General features: G+C 43.3%; 1 protein-coding gene across 5 annotated transcripts in view; it reads left to right on the forward strand.

Moving 5' to 3' along the window:
* The window catches only part of SCAF8 (SR-related CTD associated factor 8), a 315,849-nt gene extending 295,082 nt beyond the window's left edge, over window positions 1-20,767 (forward strand). The window contains exons 22-25 of one of the 5 annotated variants that reach the window (XR_013276655.1): window positions 2,206-2,439; window positions 12,541-12,603; window positions 15,572-15,651; window positions 19,129-20,767. The gene's annotated coding sequence lies outside the window, so the exon portion shown is untranslated. The remainder of the gene's footprint in view (window positions 1-2,205; window positions 2,440-12,540; window positions 12,604-15,571; window positions 15,652-19,128) is intronic. The other 4 variants (XR_013276654.1, XR_013276656.1, XR_013276653.1 and 1 more) reach the window with 4 other exon arrangements.
* Window positions 20,768-22,672: the final 1,905 nt, after the last annotated feature.

Raw genomic sequence — 22,672 nt, forward strand, 5'->3', positions numbered from 1 at the left:
ACGAGCGGGCGCCCCCCCCCTCCTGAGCCGTACCAGGCCGCGTGCCCTCAACATGGGGGGGTGCCTTGGGGGAGGGGGGCGTGCGGCCCCCCCCACCCCAAAGCACCTTGTCCCCATGTTGATGAGGACAAGGGCCTCTTCCCGACAACCCTGGCCGTTGGTTGTCGGGGTCTGCGGGCGGGGGGCTTATCGGAATCCGGGAGCCCCCTTTAATAAGGGGGCCCCGGATACCGGCCCCCCACCCTATGTGAATGAGTATGGGGTACAATGTACCCCTACCCATTCACCTGTGAAAAAAAAGTACAAAAAAAACACAACACAGGGTTAAAATATTTTATTGCACAGCTCCGGGGGTCTTCCGTCTTCGGGGGTCATCTCGCCGGACTCCTCCGCTATCTACTTGTAGCTCTTTTGCTAGCGGAGGAGCCCGGCTTTCTTCCTTGCCGCCGGCCTCTTCTCCCGACTTCGGGGGTCTTGTCCCCCTCTTCGGTTCTTCTGCCGGGCCACCGCGCCTTCTTATACCTCTTCTGTCGCCGCCGCCACCGCCCGTTCTTCTTCTTCTTCTTCTTCTCCTTCTTCTCCAGGAGATGTTGCCTCGACGATCTCCCTGGCCGGAATGCCAGGGACGCGCTGCGCTGCCACTTATATAGAGACAATGGGGCGGTGTCACATGGGTTGATGTCACATGGGTTGGTCACATGGGTTGATGTCACATGGCGACTGTGACATCAACCCATGTGACCAACCCATGTGACATCAACCCATGTGACACTGCCCCATTGTCCCTATATAAGTGGCAGCGCGTCCCTGGCATTCCGGCCAGGGAGATCGTCGAGGCAACATCTCCTGGAGAAGAAGGAGAAGAAGAAGAAGAAGAAGAAGAAGAACGGGCGGCGGCGATAGAAGACCGGACCACCGCCTGTAAAAGAGCTATAAGAAGGCGCGGTGGCCCGGCAGAAGACCCGAAGAGGGGGACAAGACCCCCGAAGTCGGAAGAAGAGGCCGGCGGCGAGGAAGAAAGCCGGGCTCCTCTGCTAGCAAAAGAGCTACAAGAAGATAGCGGAGGAGTCCGGCGAGAAGACCCCCGAAGACGGAAGACCCCCGGAGCTGTGCAATAAAATATTTTAACCCTGTGTTGTGTGTTTTTTTGTACTTTTTTTCACAGGTGAATGGGTAGGGGTACATTGTACCCCATACTCATTCACATAGGGTGGGGGGGCCGGTATCCGGGGCCCCCTTATTAAAGGGGGCTCCCGGATTCCGATAAGCCCCCCGCCCGCAGACCCCGACAACCAACGGCCAGGGTTGTCGGAAGAGGCCCTTGTCCTCATCAACATGGGGACAAGGTGCTTTGGGGTGGGGGGGCCGCACGCCCCCCCTCCCCCAAGGCACCCCCCCCATGTTGAGGGCACGCGGCCTGGTACGGCTCAGGAGGGGGGCCGCCCGCTCGTCCCCACCCCCTTTCCTGGCCGGCCGGGTAGCGTGCTCGGATAAGGGTCTAGTGTGGATCTGGGGGGGACCCCCATGCCGTTTTTTCGGCGTAGGGGGTTCCCCTTGGAATCCATACCAGACCTAAGGGCCTGGTATGCTCTCGGAGGGGGAACCCACGTCAAATTTTTTTTCAGAAATTTGGCGTGGAGTTCCCCCTTCAGAGCTCATTCTCTGATTGGCCACGGCAAAAGTCGCCTGGCCTGGGGAAACCTTTCTGGCTGTGAAAGCTTTTTGCATTCATTCAGCTAAATGCATGAACATTCTCAACAAAGTAGAAACTAGAAAGCCTTTATGCGGTGACTCACCTCCTGTCTCACTGTCTGGCAGCTCCGCTCGGGCTAAGGAACGGAGCTGCCGACGTCACTTCCGGGTTTTGTGAAGCAGCCGAAAGCCGGAAGTGACTGCCTGTCTAAGAATGACAATGCTCCCGCCCGTAGAATCACAGTGATTTTACGGGCGGAAGCTAGTCGGCGTTCTGCAGTGCGCCGCAAGGCGGGTTTTTAACCCGCAAATGAAGCGCCATGGATGCAATCTTGTGATTGCATCGACGTGGCGCTTCTCATACTGCACTGTGACCGGCGCCACAGTACACTATGTCAAATTGTTAAATGACATTTTTTTTTTTTTTTAAATGTCTTAAAGGGCCCGTTTTTTTTTTTTTTTTAACTTTTTTTTAAACTTTTTTTTTTAACTTTTTTTTTTTTTTACACCTAGGGAGAGGGGGGGCGGCGCCCGGACGGGCCGCCACTGCAATACTATGCATTACCATCCAGTACCACATGGAGACCCTATCTTGTTTGGGGACAATCTTTAAATGTCTGGTCTTCCCAAGGGTTTACACTGCCGCAGCTCCCGGACAGACGATTCTAGCGGCCCCCTTGTCTTGCAGTATCGCACATGGAGGAGGGAGAAACTGACAGAGTCGTCAGGGAACTATCAGAATAAGAGGTAAGGGACCGCCCTGTGCAATATTGTTGTACATTTTACCCCTTTTTTATTTTAAACAAAAAAAAAAACTCTAAGCATCACTTTAATATGAAAGCCATTGTATAAATATACTTTATCATTTATGCCCTTAGGTTGGATTCTTGTTTGTATGTCACACAATGATTTCTACCTCTGATCATTTCTGTTCACTTTTATTATTTATGAAATCCTTTTTGAACCCAAAAATTGCTGAAACTGGGAAAAAAAATTATATCTTAGTACTGATAAAATGCAATATATATTTTGTTTTTGGGTTTAGATATGTTTTAACAATTTAATTTGCCGGTCTCTAGATTGATATTTTAGCCATTGTGTGTCATGCTAATAATCCAGTTAGTCTTGGTTCACACTATGGACCACATGTGAATCGCACAGGAACCACACAGCATTCCCTGGTTCAATTTATATGTGATTTTGTGCGATGAGAGTTGGGCCTATTCATTTTAAATAGGCTCAAATAGCACAGCGTTGCACCAAAATTGAACAAGCACCAATTTTTAAACCGCACTGCAACCATATCCGATGCCGGCAAGCGCACTGCGTTTGCAGCCTTGGTTTGAGTTGTCATTAAGAGTGCACTTACACTCACTGTGGATCGCAAGGGCAGTGTGATTTGAATGGGATGCGGGAAACACAAAGGGATCGCTGGGTTTCCCACACTGCATTAGTGTGACCAAGTAAGTGTAGTAACATATGACAGCCTTCATGAGAGGAAAGTTTTATTGGTTCTCATAGATCTTTATCTTAAAGTGGAACTAAACCCTTCAAACATTTACAGCCAAGGAAGCTGCCAACGCTGAAACGTGTTAACATCTGCTGTACATATTTATCTTTTATGGAGTTACAATAAATTTGGACTTATTTAAGAGCCTATATGGAGTTGCGGATTGTCTTCTATCTTCTAATGCAGGATTACAAATGGTTCAAGCTGAGAGCTGGATCTAAAATTTTCCGACAACAAAATCCGATCTGACTTTTTCCGATCGTTTGTAGAGAATTCCGACGGACAAAGTGCCAAACATGCTCATATTAACCTCCCTGGCAGTGATCCCGAGTCAGGCTCGGGCTGGGATTTCAGTACCATAAGCGGTAACCCTGAGCCAGACTCGGGATCGCATCGCTGGATACAGGGAGAAGTTACTTACCTTGTCCCCTGGATCCAGCGATGTCCTCCACGCTGTGTGATCGAGCTGTCCTCCGCTCGATTCACACAGTGCCCGAGTACCGCAGAACTCCGTCCCCTGCAACGTTACGGCGCACGGGAGAGGAGATCGGAGCCAAATTCAAAAAAGTAAAAACACACAAAACACACACAGTACTGTAATCTTACAGATTACAGTACTGTAAAAAAAAAATTACACACCCCCTTTGTGCCTAGTGGTCTGTCCAAATTCAAAAAAGTAAAAACACACAAAACACACACAGTACTGTAATCTTACAGATTACAGTACTGTATAAAAAAAATTACACACCCCCTTTGTCCTTAGTGGTCTGTCCAGGGCCCTGCATGCACTTTTATATTATAAATACTTTTTTTTCTGCCTGGAATTTGGAGGTTGCCCATAGCAACCAAAAAGTGTCCCTTTATGTCAAAAGTGATTTTAGACCAACTAGAAAACAGCGATAATAAATTATGATCACTTGCAGAATTGAGCAATAGCGATTTGTCATCAAATTCGTCATCAAACACTAAATCTAATGACAGCGACAATTCTGCAAATGAGCAAATTTCAGTGTTTTTGGATTTCATTACATTATTGAATAATTTTTATTATTATTTATTATCATTATTTATTATATTATATAAATATAAATATAAATTATATAAATTTTATCATACCCGGGATGTCTGCTAGACTCTGGCTTGAACAGATTTAAGAGAGTTATTCCTAAGAATTGCAGGCCTACAATATAAAACGCCAAATTTCCATGCAAAATAATTGTACCGCTTTCAGCACCTAAAATCAGAACTAATCATACCGAGGTTAAATTACGAGACCAAAGCTATTGGCTACTAGCCTCTACGTAGACCCGTCGTACGTAACGTACGTCACCTCGTTCTGAACGATCGGATTTTCCGACAACTTTGTCCAACCGTGTGTATGCAACACAAGTTTCGGACAAAATCCGTCTAAAAAAATTGGACGGATTTTGAGGTCGGAATGTCCGACCGTGTGTACAGGGCGTTAGCCTCTGTTTGAACTGCAGTTTCCATGGTGCACTGTCTTTGGGGAAGAATCCAGTACTAAACCCAAAACCAAAAATGTCATATTTTGCTGCTTACTAATCATTAGATGAAGTGGCTGAATTACTTTTTTTTTGTAGGCTTTACCCCATTTGTTTTCACCTGGTGATCTGGCCAGCAACATACCTCCTGTATTAGAGGGCCCCACAATGGATGAAGGAGCACAGGGGCACCTTTGGACAGCAGCATTATGAGTCTGGGGGGGGGGGGGGGGTCGTTGGATGTACTAGCAGATTTCAATATACTAACAAATTGAAGCCAAACTCCGGCTCGCGCTTTATAAGCAGTTAAAGCATTTTTTTCCTTTTTGGATAAAGGTTTTACATAAATAAAAAATAGAAAACTGATCATCATAAGCACCCCTGTCAATGGTAAATGGTTTGTCTCAACCCTATAACTTCTACATCTGAAGGACAGCTTGTTCTTTTGAAAAAACAACAGACTTACTAGTCAGATAACCAGGTGAAAATACAGGAAAGAAAGCCTAAAAACTAAAACAAATCATTTCATCACATCTGAGAATTGGTAAGCTGCAAAAAAATAAAATGTTTGCTTTTGGGTTTAATACCACTTTAAGTGAACTTGATATTACCTAAATATTTATAAGGTGGACGGTACCTGTGTTAGTCTTCAAGTCCCATTCCTTGGAGCCTTGGGATGTACATAGAGCCCTGACCTCTCCAAGATTAAATTAAGCCCCAACATCTCATGGTGATAAACCCCGCTTTCTCCTGTTCCACTGTCAAACTGAGTCTACTGCTCATGGATACTCTGGAAATTGGTAGTTGAATAGCAGCTGTAGTAACTGTTATGTAATGAGCAGACAAAGATTTGTCTGGAAAAAGTCGTATTTAACTCATCTCCAGGTCATTTGAAGGACAATGCAATGAATTTTCAGAAAAACTGTTATTTTTTCAGAACAGTAAAAGTACAAAAACATCAGCTTTCAGCAAGTCATATGGCTTGTCTAAACTCGGTGTCCTAATCTTTCAGCAATAACATTATTTTTAACTTATGAATTATGAAGAAATGATTATAGTTTAAGTTGTGCACACTGGAGCTCATGTGATGCAGTGAGTGGATTGTCATTTTGATTATCTTTTCCCGTCAAGTGGACATGTAGGATTACAGATGGTTCATTTAACATTGTTCAAACTGGTAATCACCACAAGGACTTTATACTATATACTGAATACGCAACTAATGTTGTCTGAGATACTAATGACAATTGAAAGGCTGTACAAGGGTTTTGTTTACCAGCTTTTACATAAATTTTAATATTTGCCACTAAATTGTGTTGTCATGCATGACACGACTAGGGCTGGATAAAGAGCATCATGAGCCTGGTGCTGAGGATTTTGGTGGACCCTGGATTATGAAGCCCCTTGCCCTGCATGCTACAATCCAATTTTCTCTAAAGCCCCTCCTTCCTTATCCACCACTTGTGCACCTAGGCATTCCTTCCCTCACCACCCACCACGCCTGGGACCCCTTCCCTCACTATCTAATGTGCCTGCAGCCTTCCATGCCTTACCACCCACCACACCTGCAGCCCCCTTCCGTTAACACCAGCCACACCTGGACTCCTTTCTCTTACCACCTACTGTGCCTGTAGCCCTCCTTTCCTTACTGCTCACCGCACCTTCAGGCCCCTTCCCTTACCACCCACCACACCTGGACCACATTCTCTTACCACCTGCTGTGCCTGTAGCCCTCCTTTTCTTACCACCACACCTGCAGTCCTCTTCCCTTGCCATTTGCCATGCCAAGACCCACCTTTCCTCACCACCTACTATGCCTGCAGCCCCTCTTTGCTTACCACCCACCAAGCCTGCACCCCCTTCCCTCACCATCTATCATCTCCGCGCCTTTCTTCTTTACCATCCACCAAGCCTGTGGCTCCCCTCAACACTGTACTACACTGCACACACCACCCCTCCTTTTTTTTTTTTACCAGCTCAGCTGGGCCACTCCTTTACCACCATATTTGTACTCCTTCTTTCACCCGGACTGTGCGCACTTTCGACTGCTCTCACTTCATATGTCCATTTCCCCTAACTTTTGCCTCCCTCTAAAGCCATGTACACATGATCGGGCATAGTACAGTACAGGGGGGTTGGAGGACACAGTAAAGAGGAGGTCAGGAGGGTACAGTATAGGTGGTAGTGAGAGGCTTGGGTAGTATAGGTGATATAGTGGGAGGTTTGGGTAGTATAGGGTGGTAAAGTGGGAGGTTTTGGTAGTATAGGGTGGTATAGTGGCAGGTTTGGGTAGTATAGTGGAGGGTTTTGATAGCATAGGGTGGTGTAGTGGAAGTTTTGGGTAGCATAGGGTGGTACAGTGGCAGATTTGGGTAGTATAGGTGGTATAGTGGCAGATGTGGGTAGTATAGGTGGTATAGTGGCAGATGTGGGTTGTATAAAGAGAGGTATATTGGCAGATGTGGGTGGTATAGACGATATAGTAGCAGATGTGGGTATAGGGAGGTATGGTGGCAGTTATGAGTAGATAGGGGGGTATGGTAGCAGATGTGAGTAGATACGGAGGTATGGTGGCAGATGTAGGTAGACAGGGAGATATAGTGGCAGATGTGGGTAGATAGGGAATTATGGGGGCAGATGTGGGTATAGGGAGGTATGGTGACAGATATGGGTAGATGGGTAGGTATAGTGGCAGATGTGGGTAGATAGGGAGTTATAGCGGCAGATGTGGGTTGATAGGGAGGTATAGTGGTAGGTTTGGATAGTATAGGGTGAAATATTGGAAGGTCAGTGCAGTATGCAGTGACATGTGCTCAGTCACTTACAGGATTCCTGGATGCAAAGACTCCCAGGGGTGCCGTGGTCTCTCCGCCTCCTGAGTGAAGTTGAGTCTTTGGGAGGAGTGGAGGAGGCAGCCACACCCTTGGCTCCGCCCACCAACTCCTGCTGCCTTGGGAAATAGTGACGATCCCCGAGAGTCTGGGGCAGTCTAATTGAATAAATGGCAGGGGGGTGTTATAGGCAGCCTCCCCCACACCACTGACACTCCTGCTGACCCGATCAACATGGCAAAGCAGAGCACTGCAGTACATGTTTACAATAGAACAGGTAAAGTGCATGTGTCCTCCAATGCAGCTGGGGCCCCTGGGCAGTGCCTAGGGGTGCCCTCTCATTAAGATGGCCCTGATAGTGCCTTGTATCAGTGGGAGGAATAATGTCCCAAGGGCCTGATAAAGGCAAGCAAAGGGGCACATCCAGCCCCCGGGGCCACAGTTTGCAGACCACTGGCTTAGAGCATCCAGTGTTTACATCCTAACCACACTCTGTCTTTGCTCAGAGCATCCAGTGTTTACGTCTCAATCCCATCTGCCTTTGCTGAGAGCATCCGCTGCTCATGTCCTAACCACACTCTGCCTTTGCTCGGAGTATCCAGTGCCTATGATCTTCCTATGCTCCACTTTCACTCTGAGGATCTATAAACCATTGTTCCTTCTACTTTTCATCTGTGCCCAGATTACAATTTGAACCTAGGGCAAGAAAAGAATGCAAAACTTGGTTTGATATATAGCAGTATGCATCCCAATACTAAAGGGAGCATGAGTGTTTTGTCATTTTTAACTTGGTAGTTGGGGTAGTGCTTGAAGGGTGTCAGAAAGGGGTTTATTTACTAAGGCTAAGTTCACACATGTCTTGCTGCAGTTCAGGTGTGATTCAGGTGCGCAATTTTACTGGAATTTGCACCTAAACTGGACCCAAAATCACACAGGACCCTTTTCAGAAATGGACCGCAGCCATCCAGAACAGATGTGAACTGGCTCAGTTGAAAGCCGGTCCAATTCACATGATATGCAAATCAAATGCGGTTAAAATGTGAAACCGAGCCTTAAACTAGGGAGTGTAAAATCTGTTGCAGCTATGCATGTGGGCCAATCGGCTTCTAATTTCAGATTGTTCAATTAAGCTTAGTTAAGCTAAGTTTAATTTTTTTTAATTTTTTTTTAAGTAAGTGTGCCTTACTTTTTTGTGCTGCAGCTCAGCACTTCCTTGTCACTTAGGCAAGAATTACATTGCTCTTCCCGGTACCTCTGATGACGCATGTGCACCACTGGATTACATACGTGTGCAGAAGTGCCACAGGGCTTCAGATCCCAGCCTTCAGTAGATCTGTACACGGGTGGAGGTTTCAATGTGTATGAGCAAAAAATGCAGCAGGTATGGAGCCCCATGATCTCAGGGAGCCAGCGGCGCATGTGTAGAGAGCTTCATGTATTTCCAACACAAGGCCGTAGATAATTTTTTTTCCTGCGGGGGGGTTTCAAACTTATAGGCATCATTTACGCTTTTATGCTGGGGGAGGTACGGTAAACACATGTGACAGCAGAGTGGAACCATGAGACTTTGCAATGCAGCGCAGCAAAAATTATACACATTCAACTGAATAGAATGCAATGCATGCAGTTGTGGTGCGGTAGTGTGCTCATTAGTACAGCGAGCTCCAGCTAAGCTCCCTAGTTTTTCTTTCCTTCGGCCCACTGGGTTGAACTAAAAAAACTTACCATGTGAACCAGGCTTTAGATCTCATTCATATGTTCTAAATGGCTATGGAATGGCACATTGGGGTGTGGCCTGGCGAGAGCCCAGGCTGAGGTCTCTCCCATCAGTACTACATTACCATAGGACTCCGTGGATATGTGGCACCAGGGATTTTTTTTCTCTCTTCCCTTCAGTGACTACAGGAGCTGGGATGAGCTCCATCCCTCGCCGGCACTCATGCAGCACATTCGGTATCATCTGCATTACTCCCCACATCGATTGAGCCTGAGGGACACACTAACAAACCAAGGGCCACAGTGGTTACCTGCTGTTAGAGACAAATTTCTGACCCTAGATGCCGAGAGATTTTATCCAAGGGCAAAAATGTATCCCTACCTGCATGTAACCACTGGATGTGCAGATACATATGGATACATGTTTACAGCACCAGACAGCCTTGGCTCTTTTCAGCCCATCACTCAGGTGTACAAGCTGAGCAGATATTGGAACATCTGAAATCCCGGGTGCAGGTATTTGCAGTATACTTGCTGCACCATGGTCATGTAGGACATATGAATGAGACCCAAGACTGGATTTTAGCTAACCTTACTGTGCAAGCTGAGCAGGTGCAAGAGGCAACATATTGTGGTGGGCAGTAAATTCAGTGATTTATTTAAAACTTAATAATACAAATAGTGTAGCGCTTCACTAATGAATGTGGTCAGCATAAATTGTATGAATAAAGGCAAAAATAATATAAATATGAATGCCTAAAGAAAAGTCCAATATTGGCCGCACATTCCACTATGTAGCAGGCCCAAGGGTGGCCGAACCGTCACAGAGGGGGGAAATTGGACTGGGCGGATGTATTCATGCGAGTCTGCTTGACTGTAACATCAGAGAAGAATGGATAAAATACTTCTTACCGACTTAGTTGGACCCATACAGTCATATGACAGTTGAGTCTAGAAGGCTTTAGGTCACAATATGTGCCCCATCAATACTGTATGCTGGGTGGCCTCAAAAGTCAATCATAGCCATGTGTGGTCAGTGAAGGGTGGGCCCAAGAATGGACATCATGCAAAGCCTCTGTGCAGAGCTGAAAAAGATCCGTGGTGCTCAGTACATGTACTGAGCACCACGGATCTTTTTCAGCTCTGCACAGAGGCTTTGCATGATGTCCATTCTTGGGCCCACCCTTCACTGACCACACATGGCTATGATTGACTTTTGAGGCCACCCAGCATACAGTATTGATGGGGCACATATTGTGACCTAAAGCCTTCTAGACTCAACTGTCATATGACTGTATGGGTCCAACTAAGTCGGTAAGAAGTATTTTATCCATTCTTCTCTGATGTTACAGTCAAGCAGACTCGCATGAATACATCCGCCCAGTCCAATTTCCCCCCTCTGTGACGGTTCGGCCACCCTTGGGCCTGCTACATAGTGGAATGTGCGGCCAATATTGGACTTTTCTTTAGGCATTCATATTTATATTATTTTTGCCTTTATTCATACAATTTATGCTGACCACATTCATTAGTGAAGCGCTACACTATTTGTATTATTTTGTTTGTTGAACTTTGTTTGTTTTTTGGTGTTGGCTGCTGTTTTTGGCTGTTGAGGCCTTTTTCCATATATACTAAATTGTAGCGCAGTGTTTTCCCCTTAAACTGTATTATTTAAAACTTAAAAAAACCGTGTCCTAAAAAATGTTATGAAATGTTTTAAGAGGTGAAAAAAAAAAAAATTATGCACTGCCTACCACAGGATGGTGCCCTTTCCACCTGGTCAGTATGATTGGCTTTTATTCAGTCTTAACAAGGAAGCCTATAATAATGATTACCTGTAGGTACAGCAAATATCTCCTAAACATGTAGTGCTTACTCATCCTCTCACTGAGCTGCAGAGACCCTGAGCCAGCTGCTCCTGCCTCCTACACAGCCTGGCATTCCAGTAAGCTTGGGGGAGGGGGGGAGGGGGGGGGGCAGAGCCAGAGACTGACAGTAATCACTTTTTGCTCACTGAAGGCTGAGAGCGGTCTTTGATCGCTCTGTTGTTGGTCTTAGAAGCAGCTGGGGACAGATGCAACATTGGATCGATGCTCCATCCACCTAGGTAAGTAAAAAACATCTCTTTTAAAAGGAAGAAAATCCCCCTCTCCCTCCTAAGAACCCTCCCTCCCCAAGCAAAAATTCCCACTGTAAAATATATCCCCCCAAAAATTAAACCCCCGCCTCTAAACCGACCCCCCAAAGCAAAAATATCTCCCTCAGACAACACCCTCCCCCCCAGAAAAGATTCCTAATTATGAATAAAATCTCCCTTCATCCAATCAAACTCCCCCCCAGAAGCAAATCCCTGCCATTAACCACCCCCTGTAAACTTCTCTACAAGAAACTCCCCCTTCCCTTAACCCCCCCACCAAAAGAAACTCCCCCAGGCTGGAATTCTTATTTCCTCCTTCCCAAAACAAAAAATTGATGCTTCCCCACTTACCAGACCTCAGACTCAGCACATGACAGAAGTAGAAAAACTTCTCCACCCCCAGTCTCCATTCAGCTGTGTCATATGATACCTTGCAGTAATTTCATAATTTTCAGGGGGACCCCTTATTAAACTGAGGGGATGGGGCACTGTACAGTTGGGGCTGGCTGCTGCACTCTGAAACTCTGATTGCTTCTACTGTGCAGATTCTGAGGTGAAACAGCAGGAATACTGTCTGGGAATTTTGCCAGGATGCTGATCCCCCCTTATCTACGCCCCTGGTGCCAGAGGTCTCTGCCAAGATTTTCAAAGATGGTGATACTAGAGAGGACGGGCAGAGCCAGCATTACAGTGGGCTGAAGTCTCTCTTTAATGTAAGCTTAATATCTATTTTTCAGTATGTTTTGCATCATGCCATCATGCAATAAGCCAGTGCCCTGCAATTAGCAACAGCATTGTCAACCTGCCACACACACTCCTTCAGTTGATCATTAGGCTGTCTATCAGATCTGCAGGAGGCATGTGTAGACCAGATAGGCAACATGGCAGTTTACTGAAGGAGTGTGCGTGGCAGGTTGAGAACCCTACTTCTAACTGCGAGGCACTGGCTTAGCATTTTCAACCAAATCAGGAGGTGCTGCTACTAGCTGCCTCATAATCACTGGATCCAGATGAATCATTATCTGATTTCTATAGTCACCTTTACAGTGCTGATGAATATTAGCATACCGTTCACTATGTATTTTCGATCTATGTTATCATTTGAATATTTATTATGTGTTGTATAACCAATGTGTTTTTCTCTTTATTAAGTGGGCTCTTGGAAGACAGAAGGCAAACTTCATACTGAGGACCAGCATCAACACAACTCATTGAGTATGTTAGTCTGGGTGAACTATGAGGGCTTATTAGTAGATATATTGAGAACATTTTCTGCCATATTCCACTGTTCTTTCATGAAAACTACTTCTTTCCAAACTGAAAATAGCAAAGAAGTCATCAATATGTAGAGGAGATAAATGAACAGCCATTACGTGTCTTCATAACAGAAGTCATCCTGTTAAAGAGAATGTATAGTGATTTTGATTTTTTTTTTTTTATTTCTATTTCTTTATTTTTTCATACTGTATATTTTTTAGACCGGTACATTTAAAACATTTGCATGTTAAAATATGAAGTCTTCTATCCAGCCAGCTGGTGGAGCTCTTGGCTTCTTTCATCGTTCTCCCTCCACCTACAAAATGTAAATTCTGTTTATAAAGATGGATAGATCAAGGTGAAATATAAACACTGTGCTCAGAAACAAACAATATACATAAAGTGACATCAATTAAAATAAATGTGAATCCTTGTGTGGGTGCACAAATAATAATTGGTAAATATAGACACTGAACTTGATGTCAAAGGAGTGATCCATCTAACTTAGTCTGGGGTTTTATTTCTGTGCTATCTCTTTAGACATACATCCCTGAGAATCCTTTGTATTTTATTAAATGTTTATCCTTAAATGAAGATTTTATACACTATATTGTCAAAAGTATTGTGACACCTTCCTTTACACGCACATGAACTTTAATGTCTTCCCAGTCTTAGTCCATAATGTTCAGTATTGAATTGGGCCACCCTTTGCAGCTATAACAGCTTCAACTCTTCTGTGACAGATGTACACAAGGTTTAGGAGTGTATCTATGGGAATGTTTGACCATTCTTCCAGAAGCGCATTTGTGAGGTCAGGCACTGATGTTGGACGAAAAATGCCTGGCTTGCAGTCTGCTCTAATTCACCCTAAAGATGTTCTATTGGGTTAAGGTTAGGACTCTGTGCAGGCCAATCAAGTTTCTCCACCCCAAACTCGCTCATCCATGTCTTTATGGACCTTGCTTTGTGCACTGGTGCACAGTCATGTTGGAACAGGGAGGGGCCATAAAGTTGGAAGCATGAAATTGTCCAAAATGTCTTGATATGCTGAGGCCTTTAGAGTTCCCTTCACTGGAACTAAGGGGTCCAGCCCAACCCCTAAAAAACAACCCCTCACCATAATCCCCCCTCCACCAAATGATTTGCACAAGCCCAACCCCTAACCTGTGTGGCAACCTGAGGCTGAACATCCACTAAATGGGAGAATGACATATTGTACAGTCACTCAGGCAGTGCCTCTTCTGCTCTTTTGAGCCTTGTGTAGTTCAGCTGCAAATACCTTGCTCCAGGCATTGTACTCACTCTGATCACTTCAGAATAGGCAGTCCAGTCCATGGATGTCTTTTGAAGTTTTATTTCCAAAAGTAGACCAGGTGGATGAATGACCTCAAGAGGTAGAAACATATTTTTTAGGCTGTTAGGTTGACAATTCATGGCGGAGTTTTGACTTGCCATTCACCCAGCAGGCTGAAATAGCATCCAACCATCCAACATTCCTGTGTCTTTCCTGCACCATGTATATGACTTCAGCAAGAAAACAGTGGAGATTCTAGTGTGGCTCATTGTCCCCAGCTTCTTCTTTCTCAGCAGGAACAGCATGAATTAGGTCCTTTATCTGTTTTAGCAATGTAAGCAATCAGCCTTCAGGCCCTCATCTGCAGCTTAGGACTTTGTTACTGCAGCCTAGGTCTGCGGGAGCCCACATATAGGTGGGGTGCAGAGCTGTGCGATGATAATCACAGAAAAAGTCCAAGTGCAATAAAATAACTTGTATTGAAACAATTCAAAGACAGTTATATACCCAGTGGGAAGACAGCCCCAACCGGGCACATTCGCAGGTCCAACAGTGTGTAGAGAACAGGTTACAGCCAAACTGACAGCGTCTGTTAGAAGGGATAGAATGCAGCCTGACTATCTCGCGCCCAAGCAGGAAGATGTCCAGAGAAGTTGAGACCCTTACTCTATCCCTCCTCATCAGGAACCTTCCCCTGCCACTAATTCTGTCCCTACCAGTTGGGGTATCTGTCCCTACTCTACCGACTCTCAAATGCACACCAAGCTGAGGAGCCAGGGCCTTGAATAGGCTCTGCCTGACCCAAGATGGCTGCTAGAGTTACATGGGGTGGCAGCATCAAACTGGATAGCTTTCCCAGTGACCCAGGAACCCATGAAGGAGCCATGTTCCTCTTGACTTCCTATCCAACTGGAGTGCTGGTGCGGATGAGTGCCGCCTACAGTAGAGAATGTAGACTGCACCTGCCTTCATACACACTGATTAAAATTTGGCCTGTTCAGCAGGCCAGTAAAGCAAGGCATTAGGTAGTGAGATTAGGGCATCCCAACACTCATATACAGGTACACTCCACCATAGGCATTCTCATATGGTGTGGTCATTATTATCAATCTTTCATAGATGAGCACAGTTGGTTACATGCAAATGCAAAATGATTATTAGGCATGACATTTTAGTGCATTTTGGATTTTTTATTTTTTTTGCAAACACCAATAATTTGTGGCTAGGAAACATTCTCTGCTGTGGTCATTACAATGAAACCAATGTGCAGGAAAAGTTGTCTATTGCAGACACAAGAAGATGACAGCTGTCATGTAATTGGCAATGATGGACCAAACACACAAATTCACATTTCTACAAACTCTACAAGCCTTGAATAGTTCTCAGCAGTTCCTTGTACCTTCCACAGTGCTTAAAATGTGTGTCATACGTTACTAAAACTGCAAAGCATGCTTTCATACTATTTATATTTATCAGCAATAAAAAAATCTAATTTTGTAGAAATGAATGAAAGAAGAAAAGCAAAGTATTTGGGGTGTTTAAGATATACTGATTTAGAATTGCATGATTGATTTCTGAAGCTAAAAGCATTAGGCAATAGCTACAAGTAAATCACAAATCTCCTTTCTGCAGACACAGCAGGAGGATATGAAAATAAATCCCAGGAAGTTACTAAGAGAGCCAGTCGGCAGAGGAGTTTGTGCTGTTGGGAGGTAAGATTGTAAAGAATCATTTTCTTCTGCTAGCACATGCGTGGGCATACTATACTGCGTTCTGACTCACATACAACGCACTTTTCTTTCCTCTTTCCTTGACGTTTTACTGTATAATCATTTACATCTAAATGACTGGTTTGAAAGTACCCCTCTTCCAGATATGGAAATATAGGGAATAATAATTTGGTTTGATTAACGCGTGTTATTTATAGATTTCACGTTTCTTTTTCTGACTAGATAAATAGCAGTGGTTATTATAGATTTTAAAAGCCTCTATATAAAACAAACAGATTTACATCAAATATGTGTATAGTTACAAATAATCATATCACATGAGATAGAAAGAAAGATCATTTTGCACTATGGCCCAAAAAAATCCAAAGCAGCTAGCACATTGCTGTAGCACAAAGTATAAACACAATTATTAATAAAGGGAAAGGTAGACCCGGCAAACTCAAACAAAGAAAAAAAGAGTCTCACTGTAGCACCATCCCATTAGTTTCAAATTCCATACAATGTAAATTCCCCTAATGAAGGAAGGCCGGGATCCAACCAAATACAAGTCTATTCCTCCACCGGGAAGGGACTTAAAATGTGCCAAACAAGTAAGAAACCAAATAATATATACAAAAAAAAAACTCACGTCATAAAACATCAGTTTATTAGTTTTATTGTATTTTGTTAAAAGATGCCATCTAGATTAAAATCAACAGTACAAAACAATCAGACAAATGTACATAGGTATAGCAAGCGCATGCCACTGACGTGTTTCGCTACAAGATAATTACATAAACACAATTAGAGAACAAAAGAGTGCAGCGCTATGAGCAAATATTAACCCTTACCTCCTATGTGTATAGAAATATCTACTGTGTGACAGTCTTCAGAAAATCAAAAAGTGCAAAATAATTTATTCAACAGAAAATAACAAGTGAATGTCATATGGTGAAATTAAACAAGTGCGCAAAATAAATATTTGAGTTCACAGAGGAATATAAGCGATTAAAACATCAATCCTCAGTACTTCAAATGTTATAAGGACGTCCAAGAGTAAGGAAGTCCTCTCATCCAGAGTGAGCAGAAAAGTGAAAAGGCATCCAAGTGCTATATATGCACCGTACCACCCAGGTGAGACAAGCAGGAGCCTACCAAAACAAAGAAACCACTATTATATAGTGGTCAAAACGAGCTTAAAACTATTCCCGGGGGCTCTCAGATCCCCACAGCTTTTCTCTAGATACACTATTAAGCATAGAACCTCTGGACAGGCTCTCTTGAAAGTACTACCTCCAAAAACGCCAGCTCATACACATGGTTAAAGGTAACAGCTGCATATCATACCACAATAAAAATAAAGCATTCTCCATTTTGAAGAAGACCCTGATGAAGTCACGTATGATGAAACGTGTAGGATGGAGCTGGGACACATGCAGGACTATGGCCATCTTGGAACCTGGCGAATGGACATTCTTTGTGAATCCTGAATTGTTATCTCCACTAAATTAAAAGTGTATTAGCCTAATAAAATCCCTTTGTTTTATTTGGATTCACTATGGAGAATGTTTTTTCTTTTTATTGCAGTATGATTTTTTGATGTTACTTTTAACCACGTGTATGAGCTGGTGTTTTTGGAGGTAGCACTTTTGGGCAACAGTCTGCCCGGATGCTAAATTTTTTTATTATAAGCTGACAAATTCAGAAAATGTAAAAAGGAATTTCTGGCTGTTTCACGCATAATAGTTTGTATATGTTGCATTGATTTAAAGCACTGTATCTTTTCAACCTGCAGATGGCACCGTGTGTCCCTCACCTCTAGGTGTCTGCACTTCACACTGCACATATACAGCTGTGAGAATATGGAGTGCACCTAGGCACAGGTTGTCTGCTATTTTTAAGAATAAATTCAAGACAGAAGCTTGGCTTTTTCAGGGTTCTGCTTATGCACAATTAACATTTAAAATGTCCCTCTAAGACAGCGAAACCTCACTTTTGTGTCCAGGTCCACTCTTATAAAATGTGAAACACAAATTATATATTACAATATGCAGCTTCAGTTTTTTTTTTTTTTTTTTAGGCCTACATTAAGGGGATGTAAATTTTGGGGCTCTGTAAAAGTTTTCTATTAACCACTTTGTGCTTCATTTGCTGAGGTTTGGCATCCATATACTGTCATGCTATTAGAGTAATGCCCCGTACACACAATTGGACTCTCCAACAACAAAACCGCAGATTTTTGTTCGAAGGATGTTGGCTTCAATTTGTCTTGCATACACACGGTCACACAAATGTTGGCCAACAATTACGAACGTAGTGATGTACAAGACGTACGTGATATCTCCATGACGAACGCTAGTTATATCTCTGGTACGTACTTGATTCCGAGCATGCGTGGACTTTTGTCCAACGGACTTGTGTACACACGGTCGGAAAGTCTGACAACAAACATTTGTTGGCAAAAAATTTGAGAACCTGCTAGCCAACATTTGTTGGCGGAAAGTCCGACAATACATGTTCGATGGCGTGTGACTTTCCGCCAACAAGCTCACATTCAACATTTGTTGTAGGAAAATCCGATTGTGTCTACGGGGCATAAGACTTTCTGGAAAAAGATGCAGGCTCACCGGAGGTGCAGAATCTAAGCAACAGTTGGCTCTCACCAAAACTCCTTATGGTGGACATGGGCCAGAAGCCCTAATAGCCCCCCCAGAACTGTTTGCTGGGGTCTGGTATTAGGTCGCAGACCTCGGAATCACCCCACCAGGCTATGGTATGGAGTCAGGTCCAGGCAGTAGGCAATCAAAAGTGTTATCAGGTCCAGGTGATGGTCAACACTCCTAAGGCACCACATTCCAAAATGTAAAAACTAAACTAATAGTTTTACATAATCCAGAGACCTCTACACACTTATAACACCCAACAGAGGAGGTAATTTTTACAATGCAATATATCTTTTCAAATCAGCACTGACTAGTATTCCAGCGTTTCTCTTCTCCTTCAGTTCCTCTGCCTCATTCAGCGAACATGACTCCAGTGCTGACGATGAGAGGGTCAGGGAAGGGGCATACTAAGATGTCCATAGGTGCCTGATGTCCTCCATATCACACTATGATGATATCAGTTATTAGGAGCTTGTGGCTGGCATGTATGGTGCCCAATGTTGTAATGCTGCACAATAAAAACCTGCTTTGTGTAGGAAGAAAATGTAGGCCTGGTTCACTTGCTGGCTTGTTGACACCCAGAAGGCTCCCCAGGGTGTCAGGGCACCCTGGTTGAAAAAGGTTGCTCTACAGTGATCTATGATGAGTTTTTCACATTCCCATTTTTATGTATAGTTAATATAACGAAATTGGAAAATAATATCACAAACCTGCTTTTCAGACGTGTGATGTCTTGGCTTAAGTTTTACTATCCTTATACTTAGCAATTCATTGTCTTTTAATGTCTTTAATGTTTATATCTTTTTCTTGTATCTAGGAACAAGAGTTTAGAGAAAGGAACCAAGGAAAGTGCAAACATGAACATTTTCAAGAAAAAGATAATAACAATATACTAATGACTAAAGTGGTTTAGTTCTAATGAAATCATGATGGACCTATTATTAATTACTGTGCTTCAACCATTGAAGGCTAATACCACCGAAACTACTGTTGGTTGATGGCAAGCTGAACCATATTCTATCTTCTCTTTTCAGAAACTGTAATGAACAATAATGTCACTGGAATTCCTTACTTCTGCTCAACTGCTATGGCTATTACAAAGTCTACCAATGTCACACCACTCTTAGGCCGCGTACACACGGGCGGACTGTTCGCCCAACTTTGTCCGCTGAACAGTGTTTCAGCGGACAGTCCGCTCGTGTGTGGGCTTCAGCGGACAGTTTCAGCGGACAGTCTGACGAACAAAGTTTTTCGGAATTTCCGTAAGACTGTCCGCTGAAACTTGGTTTGAGCGGACAGTCCGCTCGTGTGTAGGCTTGTTCGACAAACTAAGTCTCGCGCATGCTCAGAAAGAATTTACACGGCGAAGGTTGCATTGCAGTGTATTGGACTTCGAATCTCTCGTCCCGTCGTACGTGCCGTTCATGTCATCGCGCAAGTTTTCAGCGGACTGTTCGTTCGTCGTGTGTGGTCAAGTCCGTTCATGCTAATTTTGAACGGACTGTTTGTCAAACTGTTTGACGAACCTAGTTGGGCGGACAGTCCGCCCGTGTGTACGCGGCCTTAGGCTTTTCCATGAACAAATAATTGGCATCCATGGCATCACTGGCAGAAGTTTGATACAGAAACTACTATAGGGGAATCTTAGCAGATTAGCATTGTGAAATTGCTTTAATTTTCTTGTACCCCCTTTGCCCACACTATTGTTGTATATCAGAATTAGGCTTCAGCTGCTTAAGTGGTGAATCCCTCATGATGTCTCATATTATGTATAATGTGTAAAATGAGTTGGGCCTATTACTGTCCTACTACAACAAAAGTATCGAAAGGAACTATTATTAAAGTGTTACTAAACGCACAACAGTAACATCAGTATATGCATACTTGTTATACTCACTGTGGAACCTGCATTGTGTGAAAAGGCTGTTTGATCCTGTCTTCTCCAATCCTCCCCTTCTTCCACTGTCCCTAACTCATCTCCTGATAGAACAGAGGATAGAGGACAAGCTGCACATGCTCAGTTTGGTGTACATTGCTAGAGGTTTTTTTGTAATCTGCACAGGGCCAATCAGCACTGTCCAGACAGAGGGTCAGGGGTCCTGCAGCCTCATAGGACAGTCAGAGCAGAATAAAAACTCCTCCTACAAGCTTTCACCAGACACTGATAGAAGTCACAAGACTGCTCTAACTGCTAATGAGAAAAGGTATTTAGTAGTTTACAACTATTGTATTTCCAAGTAGTGTGGGAGGCCAGATATAGTGAATACAGGCTCCTGGGTTTAGTAACACTTTAATCAGAATCAAGTGGCAAAGTGTAGTACTTTTCTCATATCAATATTTCTACTCTGTAATATTATTTAGTGAAAGGAAATAAACTACTGCAATTCTTTGAAAATTCCTAAATGCATCATTTGATCTTTGCACACTGCATTGTCAATAAAATGTTTGAATGAAAACGACCTTTTCTTTTTTTGCATTGTTTGTAATGTAATGATTTATATACTGTATACCAGAGAAATGCTGATACACAAACTGACCACACTAGCATAAATTGGCTTGCATGCTTGGCATAGTCAGATTGGTAAAGCAATGATATATGACTAGCAGGATCACCAGGTATTTGTATGCGAAACAAGAAATAAAAATACAACAGGCTACAGTTTCACACACTAACAAATCTCCAATTATAAATTTAGGGGTAACTTACACTTTAAGATTTCTTCTCAGCTTTTTTGATATTAACTGTGAAATGTTGGATTTCCCTCTATTTTTTTTATTTGCATGACAATGGTCACCAAGATAAATAAATAACCGTCCTCCCAGCAGCAAGATACTGTATACACAGCAATAAAAGGTTTTGGCTAGAAATACACATCAACAAGAAGGCTATGTGCCTGTTATGGTTAGTTCACACCTAAAAGCAAACATTACAGGTATAGTATGCATTTTTACATGCTCTGCATTACAATTCTAGCACCATGCCTTCAACCGACTCAAAATGCACTGCACTAAGACATATGCATTACCTTGATGTGACATCAAAAAGCACTGACCTACAGTTGTTTATTACACAGTAAGGAGAGGATAAAACATGTATTAATTGTTTATTAGCTAATCAATTTCCTTGGTGGACTGTAATTGCATATATAAAATAAAGAAAATAGGGATAGATTACACATTTAGTTACATTATTATTATTATTATACAGGTTTTATATAGCGCCAACAGTTTGCTCAGCACTTTACAAGATTCGGTCCCTATCTGTGATTAGGACATCATGATTGAAGGATTAGATCCCATTTTGACAGCCTTTAAAACCTCATCTCATCTCTGCATGGAGGGAATTCTATGTTAAAGTAGAACTTTAGCCCACCATTAAATAAATGTGTTGCAGCGCTTATTTATAGGTTAACGCATTTAGTTACATCCCTAACTGGAGGGTTTGGAAGATTTCAGCACACATAAATATACAGTATATTCATTTGCATTTTTTTATTTTATTATTATTATATAGGATTTATCTAGCGCCAAGGGTTTGTACAGTGTTTTACAATACAAAAAGGAGAGTGTTGGAAAATGGGGATCACTTGCCAGTATTTTGTGCTGTTATTCATGTAGGTTTAGCACCCCCTCATGGCCACAGGCCAAATTACTTAACTGGACCACACATAAAGAAGGATGATGCATTTTCTCCTGCCAGTTACACTTGTCTCAGCACCAACTCCAGAGTGGAATAGCTTTGAACAACTATTTCCCTACACAAGTTCTTCTCACACATTACACTCTTTTTAATGTTCAGCCTGAAAACAAAGATAGGAGCTACTGCACTTACTCTGAGAGGCCTCACACCATGGCTTCAGGCCAGGTCCCTAGGAGGGTTCTGTTCACATCGAGCCCCAGGATAGGGGCCCAGCCACTTTGCAGTGGGAATAAAACTAGACCACCCTACCTATGGAACCTCCATCACAGGCTACAACTGTTCCCTCTCCCAAGCCGGCAGCACCTCCTTCCTGTTACTTTGCACTCTCCACCACCCAGAGGGTTAACTTGAAGGATTACACTTTTTTCCCCAGATCACATTTACTGTAGAAGCACACACTCTCTTCCCAAAACCTAGACCAGGCAACATTACTTAACCTGAACTTCTTTTACTGAAGTAAATCACTTGAACATACAGTTCTTTACTTGTTTCCATAGGAACATGATATAGTGCAACATCCAGAACAAACAGTTTCATTCTCCTCATTTGTAAGTGCTGTGACTGTGGTGCACATACCTTTTTGTTGTGCTAGTTTCCCTTAAGGTGGTTAGTAAAGACTTCCGTATCGGGGTTGGGGTAGCCCCATTCTTGGTATAATGAT

This window comes from Lithobates pipiens, unplaced genomic scaffold (assembly GCF_037356315.1).
Source record: "Lithobates pipiens isolate NorthernLeopardFrog02 unplaced genomic scaffold, aLitPip1_a1.2 Scaffold_18, whole genome shotgun sequence".
NCBI lineage: Eukaryota > Metazoa > Chordata > Amphibia > Anura > Ranidae > Lithobates > Lithobates pipiens.